The sequence below is a fragment of the Malania oleifera genome, chromosome 4, assembly GCF_029873635.1.
Source record: "Malania oleifera isolate guangnan ecotype guangnan chromosome 4, ASM2987363v1, whole genome shotgun sequence".
NCBI lineage: Eukaryota > Viridiplantae > Streptophyta > Magnoliopsida > Santalales > Ximeniaceae > Malania > Malania oleifera.
Genome location: NC_080420.1, coordinates 7,307,822 through 7,329,451, shown reverse-complemented (window position 1 = coordinate 7,329,451; position 21,630 = coordinate 7,307,822).

Genomic DNA, 21,630 nt, shown 5'->3' with positions numbered 1-21,630 from the left:
TGTATGGAACTGTATGGAAATATTTTCGAACTGTATCGTATTGTATAGTGTTATGTTTTACGTAAAATAACACTGGTATGCCACACACTGATATAACATGCTTTCTTCCTGACTGAGAGGTGTCTCACCCCGAATGTACGTACAAATGTGTTTCAGGTCCTTCAGGTAGCTGTAATTAGCATCCTAGCATTTGGAAGCGAGGGTTTCGTTAGCTACTGCTAGTTCATGTTAGGTACAAGTTTTGTATCCGGGTTGTCGGGATGGTTTTTGTAGACACTCGGAGTATGTTTTGTAATTATGAGAATATATATCCTAACTTTGTATAGACTCTGGTATAGTACTGTACCTGTATAGAAAAACCATATTCCACTGTGTACCTGATGAGTATGGATGTGTATGTTATGATTGTAAGGGCATCTGTATACCCCATGGGTTTGGACCCTCATTTGGTATTGTATCATGTATGTTTTAATTGATACAAAGATAGGTTAGGTTACTATATTCACACCTGGGACCCATCTACAGGTTCAAAGCGTGACAGTTTCGTATCAGAGCTAACCAGGTTGTTAGGTCTTGCAGACTTGGTTAGGTGTATTGATGTGTACATACTAGAGTATAGAATGTAGGAAATTGGTAGTGTAGGTCGAGGTTTGTGTTATTGCTAGACGGGGACTCATTGGCGGTGTTCTGTGTCCTTCCTGGAATGACAATTTCAGAAAGATCACGGCAAACCATTGATGGATTCATGTCAGTGTGACAAGACAGTCTTAGACTCGTGGGATTGGTAGTTAACATGATTAGGTGATTGATTATGTTAACTATGTACGATATAAGAATTCTAACTGATTCCTATTCTATTTCAGAATGGAGCTCAAGGATAATAACTTGGAAAGCGGTTCCGAGGGAACTGTGAGTAATAAGACTTCTTTTGTGCCTTATGGTTTGACGAGGCAGGTTATGCGAGAGATCGGCGAAGTGTTAGGAGACATGAGAGTTCTCCTACCGATGCGGGGTGTACCATCGAGAGGTTCACACGCATGCACCCTTCGACATTTACGGGAGGACCCGATCCGATTGTGGCAGAGGACTGGGTCGACAAGATCGAGAGAATTTTGGAAGTCATCCACTGTACTGAGAAGCAGAAGGTCTTGTACGCTACCTTCCAGCTGACTGGGGAGGCAGGGCGTTGGTGGACTGCGGTGAGTCTGCTTGAGAGGCAGAGATTTAGTCCATCTGGTATGACGTGGGGCAGCTTCAAGGAGGTATTTTTCGAGAGACATTTCCCAGTCTCCACTCGGGATGCGAAGGCTGATGAATTCTCGGGCCTGACGTAGGGAACTTTGACAGTGTAGAGGTATGCCGCCAGATTTATCGAGTTATCTCGATTTGTATCGTGCTTGGTCCCGAATGAGTGTGAGAAGGCTTGGAGGTTTGAAAGGGGTCTGAGGAAAGACATCTGCCATCTCGTGGGGATGCTGCAGATTCATGAGTTTTCTATTTTGGTGGATAAAGCCACCATAGTTAAGACCGACCTTTGGGGAGATGAGGTCGTGCAGGAACAGAGGAAGAGGCCAGTTTCTTCTGGTTCTCATTATGGTCCTCGGCAGGGACAGTGAAAGAGGAAGAAGAACTACAGTTCAGGTTATTAGCAGTCTACCGAGCGGCAGAGTTATCAGGGGAATCCATCCTCCGCATTGTGCGCTAAGTGCCGTAAAAGGCACGATAGGGAGTGTCAGCCGTTCTGGGATAACTGCTACAACTGTGGTAGGCCGGGCCACATCTCTCAGAGTTGCCAGGCACCGAGGAGAGATACACCCGCACAAAGTCAGAACCGATGGAGTAATCAGATGCCTCAGGGGAACTACCAAGCAACCACGGCTCCGGCGAGGGTATATTCACTTATTCCAGCGAATGCGAAACACGCTGGGAACGTGGTGACAAGTACCATATCTTTGCTTTCTAATTCAGCTAACGTTTTATTTGATTCGGGGGCAACCCATTCGTTCATATCTGCTAGTTTTGTGAATTTGTGTGGGGCTGAAACTCGTGTGATGGATGAGAGGTTGTCTGTGGCTACGCCGACTGGGAGTGTGACGATTTGTAGTAAGATGTTAAGAAACTGCCTAGTGGTAATTCAAGGAATACTGCTACTAACAAATCTTGTAGTATACGACATGTATGGTTTTGACGTCATACTGTGATGGATTGGCTATTCTCCAGTCTTGCGGTGATTAATTGTCATAGGAAGGTAGTAATGTTCAGACCTCCTGGGGAGCAGGAGTATGAGTTCGTAGGATCGTGTGTGCATTCAACACCACAGGTTCTATCAGCATTATAGGCGAGGAGGCTACTTTTGGACGGATGTCATGGGTACCTAGCTTGCGTGAAGGAACCGCCGTGGGATGAGTTGAGACTCAAGGATATTTGGGTAGTCAACGAGTTTCCGGATGTGTTTCCTGATAATTTACCCAATTTACCTCCGAATCATGAGGTGGAGTTTGCGATAGAGTTGCTGCCTGGTAAGGCACCGATCTTTAAAGCTCTGTACCGGATGGCTCTAGCAGAACTTCGAGAGTTGAAGGAGCAGTTGCAGAAACTACTAGACTAGGGTTTTATTCGACCGAGTGTTTCACCATGGGGAGCTCCAGTTTTGTTTGTGAAGAAGAACAGGTCGATACGTATGTGCATTGATTATCATGAGATTAACAAGGTGACGGTGAAAAACCGTTATCTGTTGCCTTGTATTGATGATCTCTTTGACTAGCTGCAAGGAACACAGGTCTTTTCGAAGTTCGACCTACGGTCAGGGTATCATCAGGTGAAGGTTAGATATGAGGATGTAGTGAAGATTGCTTTCCGAACCAAATACGGCCATTATGAGTTCTTGGTTATGCCGTTTGATTTGACCAATGCGTCGACAGTGTTCATGGATCTGATGAACAGGGTTTTTTATAAGTATCTAGATCAATTCGTAGTGATGTTCATCGATGACATTCTGATATACTCGAGGAGTCCAAAAGAGCATGAGAATCATCTGAGGTTGGTGCTACAGATTCTACGAGAGAGGAAGTTGTATGCTAAGTTGAAGAAGTGTGAGTTCTGGTTGAATCAGGTTGCGTTCTTAGGCCATGTGATGTCTAAGGGAAGTATCTCAGTTGATCCTAGCAAGATTGAAGCTGTGGTCGACTGGACGAGACTGAAGAATGTGCAGGAGGTTTGGAATTTTCTGGGACTGACGGGTTACTATCGTCAGTTCGTAAAGGATTTCTCTAAATTGTCTGGACCTCTGACACGATTGACCAGAAAGGGGGTAAAATTTGACTGGACTAGTGATTGCGAGTAGTGCTTTCTTGAGTTGAAACACCGGTTGGTTACTGCTCCAGTATTAACCATTCCTTTGGGGGATGATGGTTTTGTGATCTATAACGACGCGTCCCTAAAGGGTTTGAGATGTGTGCTTATGTAGCAGGGTAAGGTAGTAGCTTATATTTCTCGGCAACTTAAGGAGTATGAGAAGAATTATCCTACGCATGATCTGGAATTGGATGTTGTAGTTTATGCCCTGAAGATTTGGCGACACTACCTGTGCGGTGTTCAGTATGACATTTTCACTAACCACAAAAACCTCAAGTACTTTTTCACGCAGAAGAAGCTGAATATGAGGCAGAGGCGGTGGCTAGAGTTGATCAAGGACTATGATTGCACGATCAATTATCACTCAGGGAAGGCTAATGTGGTAGCAAATGCGTTGAGTCGAAAGTCAGAGCATGCGACAGTATCTGTAGTTGTAGCTCAACATTATATCTGGCGGGATCTAGAAAGCCTTAGCGTGGAGTTGGTGTCTGGCGATCATCAGGCTTTCATTGCTAGCTTGGTGATCCATTCGACCTTGTTTGAGCATATTAAAGCCGCGCAGATTAGTGATGCAGAGTTAGCTGAGATTGTGGAGAAAGTGCAGTAGGGTTTGGCTTCGGATTTTAACATCTGCGATGAAGGTGTGTTAAGGTTTGAGACCAGACTGTGTGTTCTAAACGACGATGAGATCAGAAGGACGATTTTAGAGGAAGCACATCGTTCTTTGTATATGGTACATCCATGTAGTACAAAGATGTATCAAGATTTGCGCGAGTCCTTTTGGTGAAGTGGCATGAAAAAGGATATTGCCTGGTTCATGGAATAGTGTCTGACGTGTCAGCAGGTGAAAGCTAAGCATCATAAGCGACAAGGCCGTTGCAACCTTTCCTTATTCCGGTGTGGAAATGAGAGCACATTTCCATGGACTTTGTTATCGGATTGCCGCCAGCACTTCATGGGCAGAATGCTATTTGGGTAATCGTGGACAGGTTGACGAAATCTGCTCACTTTGTACCGATGAAGGTTAGCTACCCTTTGAGTAGGCTAGCGGACTTGTATGTGCATAAGATAGTAAGAATGCACGGAGTACTAGTGTCCATTGGTTCAGATCGAGATCCGAGGTTTACTTCTTGATTTTGAAAGAGCTTGCAGGAAGCACTGGGAACGAAACTTACTTTCAGTACAACGTTCCACCCCCAGACTGATGGACAGTCAGAGAGGACGATATAGAACTTGGAGGATATGTTACGGGCTTGTGTGTTAGACTTCGGTGGTTGTTGGATTCAGTTTGTGCCATTGGTAGAGTTTGCCTATAACAATAGCTTCCAGGCTAGTATTGGGATGGCACAATTCGAGACTCTGTATGGTCGGAGGTGTCAATTTCCTTTGTATTGGGATGAGGTTGGTGAACGTCAGGTTTTAGGACATGAACTCGTGCAACAGGCGTCTGAGAATGTGAGTTTGATCCAGGAAAGGATTAGATCAGCTCAGAGTTGACAGAAAAGTTATGCGGATGTTCACCGCCATGAGTTGGAGTTTGAGGTGGGAGGGTAAGGTATTCCTTAAAATCGCTTTGATGAAGGGAGTGATGAGATTCGGTAAGAATGACAAGTTGAGCCCGAGGTATATCGGACCGTTTGATATTCTTGAACGAGTGGGTCTGGTAGCTTACCGGATTGCATTTCCCCCTGCGCTCTCGAGGATCCATGATGTATTTCACGTATCCATGTTCAGGAAGTACGTGTCGGATTCATCTCATGTTATTAGTTACGAGTCTTTGGTGATTGGGGATACTTTGGCATATGAGGAAGTACCTGTTCAGATTCTGGACTGGAAGGTTCAGGAGTTGCGTACCAAGGAAATACCGTTAGTAAATGTATTGTGGTGGAATCACGCAGTTGAGGAAGCTTCTTAGGAATTGGAAACAGAAATACGCCGAAAGTATCCGCAATTGTTCTGAGTAGTAGTTGGATAGCAGGGTTGGTACATATGTATGTATGTAATACTCTGTTATCGTATTAGTATTGTGTGGTTAGTCTCTGGGAGAGTCCTGTAGTATTGTGAGCTCTCGAGGTCGTGTATGTATGTAACCACGGTATTTCTCTGCCATAAGTGAGGGAATGTATGTATGTATCGTAACGGGACTGCGTATAAATGGCCATCGATTCTTCTTAGTATATGTATGTATCGTAACGGGGTTGCGTATAAATGGCCATCGGTTCATCTTAGAGTGTGTATATATTTGGTAGCATGAATGTGTTCGTAATGAGAGTTGCAAATTTCGAGGACGAAATTTTTGTAAGGAGGGGAAGTTGTAAGAACGCGATCCGTGACAAATGGATTAAATTATGAAAGAGGGGTAAAAAGGTAATTGTGCAGACTTCGTCGACGAGGCCATCATTCGTTGATGAAGACTGAAGGCTCCTCGTTGACGAAATTCAGAGGCTCGTCGACGGGGTAATGCCGAGAGGTTGGAAAAAATTGGAAATATCCAGCTCATCGACGAAATCGCCGTCTCGTCGACAAGAAACTTGATGAACTCATCGGCGAATACGTCATCTTGTGGACGAATCCACCCGAGTCAAAGGGCTATAAATATCCAAAAGGGTTGCTTCCAAGCTAAGTTAACTTAACTCTCTCCCTCTCTCTCTCTAGAATTTAAAGCTCTCTCTCTTTCTCTTTCTATATTTCTTCACTGTTCGTCGCCTGATTCGTAAATCCAACGTTACTGCAACGATCAGGGAAGAGTTCTCTACGTTTCTGGCAGATCGGAATCTCGTTTCAAGCATTTTCGGGTTTCGAACCAAAATCGAGGTAAGACTCGATTTTCATTTTTGTTTCAGAATATGTATAGTAGTATGGATTGTAAGCATGTATTATACTGTGATTTGTAGGTTTTGGAGTCTCGGTTTGTAGTTTTGGGGACCGTAGAGTTCGTAGTTAGAATTCGGATTAAGGTAAGGGGATTCGGTTTATATCAGTTACTTTTTGAAATCAAGATCGGTAAGCTTGTAGGCTACGATCGTATATATATTTTGGTAACTTATTTGGGGAAATCTATCGGGTAAAACACGAAATTTTCAGGTTACAATTTTTGGAAAAATTTGGGATTTCGGGTATCATCTCTGCTTTGTTTGGAAAACTGTTTGTTTTGTTTAAACTGTATTATTGAGATGACTGTTATCCATATTTGTATAAACTGTATACTTGAATTGGAAAACGATATAATTTGCTGTAAACCAAATAAGTGTGGAATGTATGGTTGTATGTAATTGTTCTAGGTATTTTATAAAACAGCTATGTGATGGCTAATTACCGTACGCTGATGAATATAGGAACGTGAGTTCCAAAATGATTCCAGGTTTTGTGAAATCGGCTACGGGCGGCTAATTACCGTACGCTGAAACAACTACGTGGTGGCTAATTATAGTACGCTGCGCCATGTACCAGTGTCAAAATCGTGGGCAAGAGTGTCCGACTCTATATCCGAGGGTGTGAAATATCACTATGCATCTTGGCTGGTCATTGAGGGGTGTGAGCTACACTGTATTGGCAATGTAATCGTTATGAAGCTTCAGGTTTTATGGAGTAGTTGTGTATTAGTGTGAGCTACATCGTATTGGCAACATAATTGCAGTGAAGTTTCGGATTTCATAGAGTAGTTGCGTATTAGTGTAACGACACTGACTGTATGTTTTGGGTATCGTATGTACTGGAATGGATTTGTGAAAATCCTGGAACTGTATGACAATGTTTTGGAACTGTATCATATTGTATAGTGTTATGTTTTACGTAAAATAACACTGGTATGCCACAGACTGATATAACCTGTTTTCTTCCTTACTGAGAGGTGTCTCACCCCGAATGTACGTACAAATATTTTTCAGGTCCTTCAGGTAGTCATAATTAGCATCCTAGCATCTAGAAGCGGGGGTGTCGTTAGCTACTGCTAGTGCCTGTTAGGTACGAGTTTTGTATCCGGGTTGTCGGGATGGTTTTTGTAGACACTCAGAGTATATTTTGTAATTATGGGAATGTATATCCTAGCTTTGTATAGACTCTGGTATGGTACTATATTTATGTAGAAAGACTGTATTCCGCTGTGTATCTTATAAGTATGGATGTGTATGTTATGATTGTAAGGGCATACGTATACCCCACGGGGTCGTACCCTCATTTGGTATTGTATCATGTATGTTTTAATTGATATAGAGACAAGTTAGGTTACTATATTCACACCTGGGACCCATCTGCGGGTTCGGGGCGTGACAAGAGTGGTATTGGATTTCCACCAATTCTTTCTATATCCGTTTGAATAACATTAAAATCACCTAAGACCAACCAAGGGAAATCCGATTGGCATGCCTCCAATTGCCGCCATAATTCCATTCTTTCAACATAAGAATATTTGGCATAAACAAAACTCAACAAAATCATTTGGCCGTTCCTAAAGAATCATCCGGAGATCATCTGAGCCGTGATTGAAATCACCTTAAAGGCATTCATATTCTTCCAAAATAGCCACAATTTACTACCGTGATTTTCATTAGATATAAAATAACGATAATTCAGAAATTACCCAGCATTACCAATCGCTCCTCAGTTGTGAAAGGTTCTGAAATAGCAAACAAACCAACATTAAACTTATTGGTCAGCTTCTTTAACCTACCTCTAGACCTGCATGACCCTCTAATATTCTAAAAAGAAATTGTATCGGTCATAAATTTAATTTATGCGGTCTGATGTGAACCCTCTGAGATTTCCTCACAGATTTTTCCTTTCCAATTTTGGTGTTTTCGAACGTCCATCCCTGCCCTATATCAGAGTCATACATTTTTTCTTTACCCTTCAACACTGAAATTTCACCTTCCTTCCTCTGAGACGAATAACCCAGAGCTAATTTCCCCTTATGCAAACCATGGTTCCCACCTTCAGTCTGTTTAATGTTGTCTACATGATCCACTTTCTCTTGAGACATAAGTTTACCATATGAAACTCGAGCATCATCATCACACCCAACTTCCTCACACTCATTTTCATCACTTTCTGTTGAACCTTCATTCATATTATTTTCTAAGCATCTTTGCGGTACATCAGATTTTTGAATTGCATAATCCCCTTTTTTCTTGAGTCGCAGGACTTTCCGATAATACAAGGCACCTATCCTTGGTCGTCTTCTTCACCGGCACATTACAAGGTCCTGCTTCCTGCTCCACCATCTTTGCCCCTTTATCTACATCGGTACTGGTTTCCATTACACTCTCATTCATCTTTGGCTTCCATATTTTTTTTTCGTTATATTTTCCCTCATCCCTTCACTTCTCTCTTACCCTGCAAACAATCGAGGTATGTCTTTGTCGGCAACATTAAGAGTAAAAAAAACTCATCTTTTCATATTTGGCCTCTTACCAAATACATTGTTTCGAAGATATAACAAGAGAAAATCCCTTAACTGACTCCATCATCAAGTCAACTTCCACGTAAATACATGCCCCCGAGGCTCTCGTACGGTTAATTGTTGCATTATCGGTCCCGAGATGTTGACCTCATAGGTCACACCCGATTTTGATAATGACAAATACTCAAATATTTGATGACTATCTAATTTATGTGCAGGTTTATATTCGTAGATAATTTGATGATACATGAAGAAGAGCATGAAGACCCTAAAGATCATTTTATATTGTAATTCATTATTATTCAATTTGAGTCTGTAATAGTAATTAGGGAAAAATGTCTATAGTAAATCTCTGCATATATAGGCTAATTGTAAGCTCATAGACCGTAGAGAGACCTTAGGTCCCTACACATATGCACAAATAGTCCCCATTATCACTTGCACTATCAGGGGATTAAATTGAAATGAATTGGACTAAAATAGGCAAATCTGTGAGAGGTTAGGCGACTGAACCCGTTGTGTTCAAAACACATCGGGCGCCCGAACCGTGGACAAGTCAACATGTTGACTTGGATTTGGGCGGCCGAACATAATTGATCGCACCGTCTACGGGCGACCGAACCGCTGAGATGACCGTTCTCACCAACTCAACCAACCAAACTTTAAGTTCAAAATGGCCTTGGGTGACCGAACACTTGAGTTCGGTCAACCGAATGATAGACCAGGCAACTAAAACGCGGACAGAATGAAAATAACTTAGTTCAGCCAATCGAGCCCTGATTCGGGCACCCGAACGTTCAAAAGTTGCTTTTTTAACTGAGTCAATTCGGGCGACCGAACCGTAGTTCAACCACCCGAAAACTCTCAGGTTGTTTATTTTTTTACCGAGGTTAAAATGTTTAAACAAGATTAAAATTTATAAATTATTTTAAAACAATTCTAATAATACCCTATATGTCCTGAACGGTCATAATTTGCCCTACTTCTATATATAGGAGTTCTTTATGTGGATTAACATCAGATTAGCAAAAGTCATTAGCAAGAAATCCTCTCAAACTCAAAATCCTATTTTGATCAATCTTAGCATTGTGAGAGCTTCTTGTTTGTGCTATTGCTTAGTATAGATTGCTTAATACTCCCATCACTCTTACTTGATTGATTTATTTATTTTGGGGAGTTAAGCAAAGTTTATCCCACGAATTTAAGTTTAATAAATCTTGTGTTATGATAAACCGAGTAGCTTGAGGATCTTTGCATTGTCATTGCAAGATTCCTATAGCTATATTTTTTGTGTGCAAATATTTTTTATAAGGTATAATATTTTTCAAACAACTCTTGTACCTATTTCATTGAAGAAAATATTTTTGAATTGATTTGAATATTTGATTGACATCTATGAAACTCTAATTTATTATTGAGATTGAATATCTTGTTTCAAAGAAATAACTTGTTTATACACTCTTGGGCATACTTGTGATCATACTTTGATGAGTGTTTGATTGCACAAAATCACATCACTGAACTTACATTACCTATACTGTTGATGTGTGGTTAATTTGTTACATTTGGTACATATCTGCTTGATTGAGAAGCATAATAATTGTACCATGTTTGTATTGTGAAAATACTGTCGTATTCCAAGCGTGGCCTGAGGGGACGGTAATCCAATCCGGTAAGGATTGTATGTAAAGGTTGAGGTTAGTCCTGTGCTAATTGACATGATTGTTTAGGTGCCGCTCCACCCGCTAAGTGAGCTTATAGTGTAATTCTTGTGCTTGTTAGCAAAGGCGAGGACGTAGGCAGTTTGCCGAACCTCGATAAATTTTTTGGGTGTCGTCTCCATTTACCGCTTTATTGTGCATTCTTAGTTAAATTAATTATGTAATTTAATTTTTGTTGATTATTTATATTGATTTTCTTTATATGCACTAGATTGACCTTAGGCTTGTGTAATACTGCTGTTAGTGGATTAACCTAGAGAACAAATTTTTAAAATACCAATTCACCCCCCTCTTAGGATTACAGTAAAGCTAACAATTGGTATCAAAGCCTAGTTGCTTAGACTTAATAGTTATTTTGCAAAAGATCTAGATGACTCATAGCACTGTAACCTCTTTCCTTGAGGAACCCTCTTCCACACGCCCTCCGATTTTTAGTGGTGTTAATTATACCTTCTGGAAATAGAGAGTGCGCATCTATCTTCAGAACACTGATTAGAAGGTGTGGAGAGTTGTCTCTAGAGATAATTATGTTCCTATGAAAACTGAGGGTACGACTAGAATTCCTAAAACTGAGGAAAAATACAATGATGATGATATGAAAGCTGTTAGTTTGAATACCACTGCTATGAATATTTTGTATTGTGGTTTTGATGTAAATGAATTTAATAGAGTTATGACATGTTCATCTACTAAGGAGATATGGAATAAGTTAGATATCACATATGAGGGTATTAGAGATGTAAAAGATAGTAGGATTGATATGTTGACCAGTGAGCATAAAGCATTTAGGATGAACATTGGTGAGTCCATTTAGAGCATGTATACTAGATTCACACACATCATTAATTCACTGCATGTATTAGGTAAGACTTATCCTACATATGAGATGATTAGGAAAGTACTTAGAGGCTTGCCTCTTGTTTGGGAAGTTAAGGCTACGACCATTTCTAAGGGTAGAGACCTTAAGGCCATGACATTAGATGAATTGATAGGTTCACTGATCACCTATGAATTAGTTATAAATGAGAGACTTAATGAACATAATAGGTTGAAAAAGGTGACTGCATTAAAAACTTCCACTAATACATCCAATGAGTGCAGCAAACCTGATTCTGGAGATTATATGGCTATGCTAACTAGGAAATTCAGTAGATTCTTCAGGAAGAATAGTAAACCATACAAAAGGTATATGGAGTCTACATCTGAGAAGGGAGAATCGAGTAAAAAGAAAGGAGAAATCAAACGCTCCTACGTGCTATAACTGCAACAAGGTTGAACATATCAAGCCAGATAGTCCCTTACTGAAAAGGAAGTTAGGAAAAAAAAGAAACCCATGAAAGCAGGCACTTCATGGGATAAACTAAGCAGCAGTGACTCAGACTCAGACCACAATGACTCGGAGGTTGCTAATCTTTGCTTGATGGCACATGATGATGAGGTATTGTCTTCTTACTCTTTATTTTTATATTATTCTTCTGATGATTGCGATTCTGATAGCATGCCTACTTTTAGAGAATTGCAATTTGAATATATTCGTGTGTCTAAACTGTTGAATAAAATGACCAAAGAAAATGATGTTATAAAAAAGAAATGCAAAAATTGGTCAAAATTGTTTGAAATTGCAAAAAATTCTCATGTTTCGATTCTTAAAGAAAAGGATTTGAAAATTGACAAGCTTGAAAAAAATTGGATGATAGCTCCAAAATTGTTTTTAAATTTATCGAGGATCAACGTAATTTTGAAAAACTTCTTGGGGCCCAAAGAAACTCTCTTAGCAAAGAGGGACTTGGTTTTAATAGTGTTAAAAATATTAGACGACCTAATCTTTATTTGAGACATTTCACACGTAAATCAAAATCTTATATCCCACCTAAAGATCCATGGTGTCGATTAAAATGTTTTAAATGCAAGCAAATCGGTCACATTCAATTTGATTGCCCACTTAGGAATAGACATGTAAAAATTAGAAAAATGTGGGTAGTTAAGGGTGATCCAGTCACTAACCCCCGTGGACCCAACAGAATCTGGGGACCAGCGTCAGTTACGTAGTCTATCTTGCAGGTGTGTTTGCGATCGTCATCTTCAAAGAACAGGTGGTACCTGGATAGCGGGTGCTCACGACACATGACCGACGATAAAGCGAAGTTTGCATCCATCACTTCCAAGGATGGAGGGTACATGACGTTTGGCGACAATGCAAAAGGGCGCATCATCGACGTAGGTAAGGTCGGTAAGGATCCTTCCTTGATTATTAATAATGTTCTATTAGTTGATGACTTGAAGCATAATTTGTCGAGCATTAGTCAATTGTGTGACAAACGATATAAGGTTTCATTTGAAAATAATAAATGCATAGTTGAAAGCAAATCAGATCATAAAATTCTTTTGACTGCAGATCGCCATGAAAATGTATATACTACTACTTTTGATAATTTAGTTTCACAACAAGTAACTTGTTTTTCTGCAATAAACGAAACTAGTTAGTTATGACATAGGCGCTTAAGACACGCTAACATAGACTTGTTGTCAAAACTAGTAAGAAAAGATTTAGTGAAAGGCTTGTCTAAAACACCATTTGTGAAAGATAAAATCTGTGATGCATGTCAAATGGGTAAGCAAATAAAATCTAACTTTAAGAAAAAGAAATTTATATCTACCACTAGACCACTTGAAATGTTTTACTTGAATTTATTTGGTCCTAACTCTGTGCAAAGTTTAGGTGGAAAATCATATGCTTTTGTTATTGTTGATGACTATTCTAGATTCACATGAATGTTATTTCTATCACAAAAAAGTGAATCATGTGAATAGTTTACTAATGTAAAGACCTGAAATTTCCATCCATTTTTTTCCTATATTAATAAATGAGCCCTGAAACCTTACATGAACATAGCTGACATCATCACGACCCAAAGTGGGACCGTGAAATCCTGTGCATATCATATAACACCTAAGCAGCAGAAGTACATATATATCCAACAAATACCAAAACACAATAGCAGAGTATCATATATCTAGTTGTACACATACACACATACATAACATTTCCTAAAAAGTCCCAAAACACTGTGGGCTCCACAGATTAGCCCAAAACTCACCCCAAAAACGCCTACTTTACACCAACTCTACCCTTGAGCCAGCCCTGCATGTCTCTCTGGATTACCTAAAATATTTAATAATTTTGGGATGAAACACCTTTTACTAAGGAGAAACATGTTATCACAAGTGTATGGCATATGAGTTAGTTGATAACATATCATTTAATTGATACTGTATACGATATACATCAAGAAAAACATCTGTATAATAACACATGCTTATATCATATAGAATATGAAAATTTCTAAGTTATCTATTCAAAAGTACTTCTATCTATAATACGTAATTTCTGCTTTCTGTGTGTACTATACATAACTATATATCTGTAAATTTTTCCCCTGGATGGCTATATGTCATGACTTACCCCCTCATGACTGGGTTGTGCGGCCCGAAGGCGGGGCTAAACACTGGTTGGCCCTCCAGTGCTAGCTTAACTGTATGCATATTCGGAGGATGCTTATAGCACGAAAGGCCTGCTCTACCTAGTCCGAATGTCAGGGAGCTCACAACTCTACCTGAGGGCACAATCGGCTGTACCATACTCTATTTGAGACGTATGGTTGCACTGTCTATACTGTAATGCAACGGTACCGTACTCTGTAAACTATTGTATTTCAATTGGGGTCTAATACTGTATAATAATATTTCTATATAAGTCTGACTGTTTTACTATGATTCTGTATTTTTATATAACCATGATTCTGTAACAACTGTATAGCCATTATGCTGTAATAACTGTATATTCTGTAATTCTTTAACTGTAATTCTGTATTCTGTATGCGATGACTCTATATTCTGTATAATCTATATTTCTGTATATCATGGTTCTATATTTTATATAATCATGGTAAATAAAAATACTGTATAATCACTCTGTAAAATACTGTACAATCATGCTTTGAAATATACTACAAAATCATAATTCCGTAAAATACTGTATATCATATAAATTGTATTTCTGTATAATTATGTATAGTCGTAGTTTTGTATATAAAACTGTATAACACATTCTATAATATTCCAGTATTTCTCTTGCCACACAATTCAATAAAACTCTATACATATGTTCTGTAAAACTGTATAATTTTCATGCTTTGATCAAATACTATATCATAATAATAAAACATCTAATAAGGCTGGTATAACATGTATTCTCCTTACCCGACTATCAAGCTTTAAATACTACTCATAATTTCACGCATGCGGGCGGCGTTCATAATTTTCAACTCTCTGAAATAACACTCATATAATTTTCAGTTACACAACTAAATTTACTATAATAATTATCACATTCTTATTTTCCCCAACACCACATATTCAATATTTCTAAACTATAATTTACCCGAGTTTCTGAAAATATACTCGCTAAGGTCCTCAACACATACATGCAAGGTCCCAAAAACACCTTAATCCTGAAAACACAATACCCCAATTTTACTCCATAAAATACCAGTATATTCTCATACAACACAGAATCTAAACTCAGATAAGCTTAGTAATACTAAAAATGCCTAAATAATCAACTTATCCTAGTTTTGGGATGGTACCCAAATTGGCCAAATCAACAATCTATTCCAGCAGACTTGAAGAGAATCTTCCCAAGAGTAGCGTGACGACTTTCGATCATCAAACCGATGAGGAACGAAACTCAAATCGTAGAGAGAAAGAGAGGAAACGTATTCTAGAGAGAGAGAGAGAGAGAGAGAGAGAGAGAGAGAGAGGGAGTTGCATGCAATCCTCACAGAAATGTGATTTTTGGTATTATATAGAACGCTTGTCCACATGGCCTTGTTGACGAGCCACGTCATCTCGTTGACAAGTACAAGAAGGGAGTTCGTCGACGAACACATAACTCTCGTCGACGAGTTTCAAACCCTGAAATCGGCCCTCTCGGTAAGTTCTTGTCGACAAGACACATGTCCATGTTGACGAGCCCAAGAAGGATGCTCGTCGACGAGTGCCCTGCGTTCGTCGACAAGACCCTGTGAGTCCCTTTGAAATTTTCTTTTTTCTCTCTTTTCTTTTATTATTTAATTACTATAATTTTTCGGGTCTCTACATTCTCCCCTCCTTAATTAAAATGATTCTTACTTTATAATTAGCATTTAAATTACCTTCTTAATTTTGTATTCAGATACCATACAACCTCTCTAGTATCCCAAATCAAGTCTGGGAGATTTCAATACGAGATCACAATCCTTGAAACACAGGATTCCTATACTATCTTTAAGGTTTTTTTGCCCCTCAAATACTATAGAAGTACCTTTATCATGACAACACCATCATCATAGAATAAGGGCAAAATGGTCAAATTATTATAGATACATTATCTATCTCATAATCACAATTGAGCATAACAAATAACTATACTTTCTTCATTTTGTACTTCCTTTTTGAAAAACAGGACTTGTAGCATTGTCCCTAGTATTTCTAAGGCGACCCATTACTCGTCTAACATTAGGGGTTGCTATGGCAAGATCACCCTAATTAACAACCCATTGTGTTATTGGCTTACTTGTAGAGGACATTAATCTCTAAGGGCAACTTGGTTATATTCAACATAAAATTCCGAAAGAAATTGGATTTGAGGTTGGATGGTTTTCAAAAATTAACTTGATGCATATCACACATATGTTGCATACATACTAAACAAAAGATTTGGCATTACGAAGGATAAATCTATACAAATAATAGGCGTGAGATAACAAGTTGTGCCTTCTTGTGTAATTGTACTAGCTTCCCTCTTGTTCCTCATCCTCGTCAAGATAAAAAAATTTGAGAAGTATGATGGATGTCCCACAAATTAGATATAAGGTTAATAATGGTGTTTTTGAGGCAAAAGAATATAATTTGGGACACAAATCATCCATTTGTTCTTGAAAATCAAAGGCATTTGATTTGTTTTAGGAGGATGGGATCGAATACTTCTAATGTGTGCCTAGTAATTTGACTGAAGTTGGTATTGAGCTTGCTTAGGCTTTTAAATTTTTATCAAACGAAACTAGGGGTTCTAGTAATGTTGAATTTATATTACATGATTATCACAATTATCTGCAATATAAAAGATCAAGTGTCATTAGTGAGGAGAACAACAAATGTCTTCTGAACCATTTCAAATGCAAAACCCTCTGTTTTCTTTTTATGCTATCCAAGTTGACTTTTTGGAAGAGATAATTTGTCTAAACTGGACTATGATTCATTTGGTAATATAGTATTTGATACAACATACCATACATGAATAAATATCATTTGTGCGCCCTTTATCAGGGTAAATTATCGTTAAAAGAATGCATTGTTTGATTGTATTTTTTTATTGGATGAGATCAGTAGTTCATGTGTATGTTTGAAGCCTTTCTAGAGGCAATGGGTGACAAAACACCAAAACAACTTTTTACTGATCAAGACCAAGTAATGTCCAATGCAATTGAAAAAAGTGTTACCCAGTACACAATACTGTTTGTGTATGTGGCATCTTTTAAAAAATTGTCATGCAAAAACTATCTTATTTATTTGTAAGGCTTGAAATTTTACATTTACAAATTTTGTTAAGTTCCAAGATGAATTTTTACAAAATCTATCTGAATGTGTATTGACATCATCTAATAATAATAATGAAGTTATTCAATTATATAATCCAACAACCATTCATAATAGAAAAAAAAATACTAAAATTTAATTTACATTATTGCTTTTGTATACTCAAATTCTAGTGACAATCCATCATCTTGAAAACCCTAATGATCACTATTTGCATGTTTAAATGTAAGTATTATTAAAAACTTGATGATTCCTACACAAGACTTGCCAAAACACACACACACAAAACACATTAGGATTTGGGATGTGAAAGCAGTACTAACAGTAAAATCTTTTAATATCAAATTTTCTACACAAACTATTCAAAGAGATAAAAACATGAAATTCAACAAAACTCTGAGCTTACAAGATAGCTAGCCTATTACATGACTTCACATCAATTGAAACAAAAATAAATTGATAAAGTTGCAGGAATGTTAACATGCTTGTCACAATTGAATCAAATTATATATATCAAAGCAGCTTTAATACTTGTTGTTAAAAAATCACATCCCAATAAATGAATTGGAAAAAGACTAACAGAAGTTTTAATTTAACAATTTCCTATTAAGCAAAAAATGAACAAACTTAAAAAGTTCATGCCTAAAAATATTCCAAACAACATTCTTTTTATAATGTATAAAATATAATTTGTCTTTTTTCTCTATCAAAGCATAATAATAAATACAGTTAATAAAATTTTATAATAACTTACAACCTTTTTAAACTCTTTTTCTTTAAACATACCACACAATTATCAAATTCTTCTTTCTTCCTGTTTTTTTCCTTCACTGTTGCAAATAAACACTAGCATGTCACAAAAATAATAAATATATATAAATAACCTATACCTCCAACTATTGTTCAATTTTATTTTTGTAAAAAAGCTTAGATCTATACCACTCAAATTATTAGATGGATGTGAGGCAAAAAACTGCAAAGTTATTTAGAAGGAGGTGAGCACATTGGAAGAAGAAGAAGAGTGAATGAATGAATGCCACAGGGGAAAAAAGAATCAGAAACGATCATAAACATTTGTGGATGGAGGAATGGCGTGCAGTGGTGTTACCTAAAGATCTATGCATGTTCTACTTTAAGAGGTGGCTTTTCAAAAAACAAAAAAAAAAAACCCTAGGACTAGCATGACTGTCGAATGGCCAGTGAGCAAAAGGTTTTGCCAGCCTACTCCCCCCATTTGCCAAAAAATGTCACCTTTTAATTAATTTTTCAAAATAACTAGGTAAAACGTAAACAACACTCCCTCCACACTGCATCTTCAAATTGGCTCTAGTTTTTTAGTCATTATCTAGTGCACCTAATAATTTCTCATAAATGAAACACTAAAACTCAACTTAGAACTTACTAGGCACACCAGGTGCTAACGAGTACACTGAAACCAATCCAAAGGTGTTGCCTAGGGGGAGTGTTAGAGGTAGGTTCCTCAAATGCTAAGAAATTGCACATTAACGATCATTTATCTCTTACCTAGTTGTTGTAAAGAAAATTAACTAGAAAATAAAATATTTGTTGGGGGGGGGGGGGGGGTGTTTGGGTGGCTGCATTTTGCACTCGTCCCTCTCAACTACTTTCTAACTTTCTCTCTTCATCATTGTCTAATGTTATTTCGACATTGCTAAGCTTCGGAAGATAGAGGCTCAAAAAATCAGCAATGAAGCTACCACCCTTCGTTGGCAAAACCTTTCCCACTGGCCATTCAATAGCTTTGCTAAACCTAAGGTTCTTGTTTTTCAAAACGCCGCCTCTTGAAGTATAAAATACCACTACAAACCATTCCACCATCCTCAAATGTTTTAAATCGTTTCTTATTATTTATTTTCCTGTGGCATTCATCCTTCTTCTTCTTCCTATGTGCTCGACTGCTCGCTTCCTCCTAGATGAACCTCTTTGAGTGGTGTAGATCTAAGCTTTTCCACAAAAATAAAGACTAAACATTAGTTGGAGATATAGATTACTTACATTTTCCTTTTTTTTATTTTTGTGATGTGCTAATGCTTATTTGTAACTATGAAAGAAGAAAAAGGGGAAGAAAGAAGAATATGTAAATTATATGGTATGCTTAAAGAATAAGAGTTGAAAAAAATTGTAAGTTATTTTAATATTTTAATAACTGCATCTTTTTTTATTTTGTATTGATAGAGGAAAGAAACAATTAATTTTAGGGATTCCAAAAGAAATTTTGGTTTGGTAATTTGAATCCATTGGTTGAATGTTGCTAGGAATTTTGGATTTGAACTTTTTATGTTTGTTAATTTTTTGCTTAATAGAAATTTGATAATTTAAATTTTATGTCAATTTTTTCTAATTCATTTAGTGGGATGTGTTTTTACAAGAAGCATTGAAATTGTTTTGATACGGAATGTCATTCAATTGTGACAAACTTGTTAAGGTTTATGCAACAATATCAATTTATTTCATTTCAATTGATGTGAAGTCATGTAATAGGTTCACTAATATGTTCCTGAATCCTTCCACACCCAAGCAAACCAAGTCAAATGATGTGAAGTCATATGTAACAGGTTGGCAATGTTGTAAGCCCATAGTTTGGTTCAAGTCCATGTTTATATTCCATTTAATGCATGAAATGCTTTATGCTTAGAAATTTTGATAGTATGTGATTTTACTATTATTGCTTTTTTTACACCCTAAATCCTAACATTTTTTATGTATTTTTTGACTTTTCTTGTATAGGAATCAAGTTTGTCCTAATACATAAATTTAAACATGCAAATAGTGATTATCAGGATTTTGAAGATGATGGATTGTTGCAAGTCTAATATTTGACGATATGAGAGTTATAAATAATGTGAGTCTTTTTGGAGAGATTATACATCACTATAAATTCAAACAAGAATAAATACATAAACTAATACTCAAACAATTTACAACTAAAAATCACAATGCTCTTACCTGAATCAAAAAAGATAGGGAGTTCTCACTCCTCTTTGACACATCAAAGTACCTCTATTTTCATTAGATGATGTAAACACACATTCAAAAAAACTTTGTAAAAATTCATCTCACAATTTAACAAAAATTGTATAGGTTTAAAATTTCAATGCATATACAAAATTTAATAATTCCTTACATGCAACACTGGCTCATCCTAAGAGTGAAAATCATTCTCAGCTTCAACCTCTTTCATGTGTAATGTTTCATTTTTATAGTGACGTACAATCTCAATGAGATTCATTGTCTTAGTTGACATTGTTTGCACTTTCACTACTTTGTAAAGATCTACTGTTTGCATGAAAATATTTTCCGACTAAGAGTTGAACTCCACTTAAACCTAAGATCATACAACCAATGTAATCATCAATGTTATTTTTTCTCAACTCATTTAATTTCAAATGCATTCAAATTCAAGTTCATTTTCTATCCCACAACCGTTCAATAGCTTAGAAAAGTATTCTTTCTTTAAACTCAAGCCTTGCAAACAAATAAAATATGTTCTATGTGACATTTCTTGAAATATGCTGCACACAAGTGATGTTGACACATTTTCAATAGCATTGAACGTTGCTTGATCTTGTTCAATGAAAATTATTTTTGGTGCTCTATTACCCATTGCCTCTAGAAAGACTTCAAACAATGATACAAATGAACTAGTGACCACATCCAATAAAAAACAACTAAACAATACAACAAAAGGCGTACAAATTCTATTATACTTATTTGTAGTACATCGTATAATATAATTACATCAATAAATGAATAATAGTCAAACTTGGACAAACCATCTCTCCAAAAAGCATGAGTAAATCTACTATAGATAGCATGAAAAAGAAAAAGAAAAAAATAAAAAACACAAGATTTGCATTTGCATGCATTTGAAAAGGTTCAAAAGACTTTGATTGTCCCCTTGCTGATGACACTTGGTATTTTAGACTATAAATAATTGTGACAGTCACATAATGTGAACTCAACATTATTAGAACCCCATTTTCGCTTGATAAAACTTTAAAAGCCTTAATGGGCTCAAAATCACCTGTAACCATATTACTAAGCATACCTTTAGAAGTATCCAATATGATCATCCAACAACAATTAAATGTCTTTGGTTTTCGAGAAAAAATGGATGAATGTGTTCTAGATTATATTGGTTTATCTCAAAAAATACCATTATTAACCTTAAATATAATTCATGCATGTATGACATCCACAATGTTCTTTCTACCTCTCAAATTTTTTCTCTTGTTGAGGGCGAGGATTAAGAAGGAAGTTAGGACAATTGCAAAAGAAGGCACAACATATTTTCTCATTCTTATTATTTATATAGATTTTATCTTTCATAACACCAAATCCTTTATTCAGTGCATATGCAGCTTATATGTGGTATGCATCAAGTTCACTTTCGAAATCCATTTCAACCTTAAATTCGAATAAATTGTGCCTTGAACATAACTAAGGCATGCTTTTGTATTAACTTGTTCTACATGTAAGCCAAACATAATAAATATTACA